Here is a 2,280-nt window from a genome sequence, read left to right on the forward strand (position 1 = left end):
CCATTGTGTCCCCATAATGGTCTCTTTGGTACTGAAGCAACAGCAGGTTGAGACATAGTATGTGTCAAATTTCTCGGGAAGGTTGAGAACAACATCATTTTGGACCACTCAACTCCTTCCAACTGGCACAGATTAGCCAGGAACCTTATTTTGTCTCCTCCAACCATAATCCCAGATTAGGAAGTGGTGATTGACCACCACCTATGGGCACTTTAATAGGTATGCCCACATGTTCTGATGAGGTCTAATACACCAGCTGTCGATGGTTCTTAAGATTGTTTTCTTGTCTATCTACATGGTGCTAGACCAGTGTTTTAACATGTGCCATAATCCTTCCTCACTGTTACCTGCATCCCTCCGTTCACACACACACACACAATGCTGTCAGTGTTCGGCTGGGCTTAAGGTGCTATAAATACATGCGCATGCACATGTCTGTCTTCCAGTGTGTGGGAGTGAGCAGTGAAAGTAGATAAGAGCCGCTCATCTTTTGTACTACTCTGGGATTTGGACCAAAGATACCAGAGGACACCAAAAAATACAGAAAGTTGGCATGCTCGCCACACATAATAAAAGTCCATAGAGTGAGTATGTGACCGGCCTAATCTGGCTACCTGAGACTGCTGTCTACTGCTCAGCCATTCCGGTCAGAAAACAAAGCTCCAGCTACTTAGCGTGAGCTGGGAAAGTGGATTCTGCTGAGTAGACTGCAAGGGGAAGAGGAGAGGACCAGGAGCATAAACACAATGGAGATGCTTTTTCTAGTGAAACACTACTGAATGATGCCTTCAAGGCCTCTTTTGCTGTGCTGCATAGACATGTATTAATAGTAAGAGGAATATCTTCTACGTGGAGTAACCGGAGGTATAGGTGTGAAGATGCTGCACCTGGATCAGCAACGGAGGGTAGGTATATACCTTGAAGCTTGGAACGCTGCAGTCCGCTTTGGAGGACGAGGCTTCCATAATGACAAACTGTAGAGTCAGAAAAGAAGAAATGAAACATATTTGTGAGGACACCTGATTAGGTACATATATGTTGTGTTTTTTGTGTACTTGTTTATCGCAGGGGATAGGTTCCCAAGATAGCCTGCAATCAGAGAAATACGCGAAGTAGCCAACTTTATTTGTTTACAATTATATGTTTTAAGGCAGTAAAACTCCTCACCATACACTTTGTACACTTTTCTCAGACAGGCATTAACATTTTATCACGTTTCTCTTTTACATATAAACACTCTCAAAGTTCAAATTTTGTTTGAATTTTAATGATAATTTTAAGTGACTAACGGGTATTCACTCCTCTGCCCATGCCTTGTTCTGGCACAATTCGGCTATAGCGTCTTTATATTCTTGTTAAAACATATTGCTCCTGCCATCGTCCTCCTTGAAGGAAGATTAATTTAGCCGGTGAGCTTCTTCTACTGTGGTTTCGCAAGCAGTTCACACAGTTAACTAGTTTGCTAGCGACTATTGACCACAACAGGAAACGGCACAAAGGAGATTGATTGACAATGGTCTACAGCCAATCAGGACGCAGAACACAATGGGCGGGTTCTCCCTTAGCCAATAAGGACTGTTGTGGCTCTATACTGTATTTAGCCGGCTATTGTCTACTGTGGGTTCCTAATATGCTCGTACAAATGTAATTTACAGCATACACAATATAATGAGCCAACAAACAAACAAAATTTATATTGAATAACAGTGTGGCAGTGCAGTGTAGAAGTGTAGTTAAATTATTTAGCGTGGTGCAGTGTACAATAAAACCACAATGATACGCGGTATTTGTGATGGTATACTTAATGGTGTCGTTCAGTGTATATTCTTACACTGTAGTCCAATCATTTGCAAAATGTTATGGATTTCATAAATCATTGTGAATACAAGTCTAATACACAAATCTAGATGCAAACTTCGCATATGAACTAAGGCAAATAATTGCTAGTTTTAAATTAATGTGTTTAAAGTGTCAGTATTCATTAGAATCCGTTTACCACATGTAAACATGCTGTAATACCATATTATTGTCAAATAAGTAATTTGTTAATAAGCAACAATAATAAGTTATTAGTTTATAAGAAAACCTTCAAAAGGAGAAGAAAGGTGGACGTTCGTAAGTGGCAGCTCTGGTGCCTGTCCCAGTTTATGCAAGAGCGATAGACATTTAAATATTAAAGTTTGCACCCGTTTTTGTCAGTCGTTGTAGTTTCAGCAGCTGACCGCAGAGTGGTGCTGTTGTTCCACCTCTTAGCGACGCCCACCAAGGTTTTAACTTTCT

The sequence above is a fragment of the Dunckerocampus dactyliophorus genome, chromosome 15, assembly GCF_027744805.1.
Source record: "Dunckerocampus dactyliophorus isolate RoL2022-P2 chromosome 15, RoL_Ddac_1.1, whole genome shotgun sequence".
NCBI lineage: Eukaryota > Metazoa > Chordata > Actinopteri > Syngnathiformes > Syngnathidae > Dunckerocampus > Dunckerocampus dactyliophorus.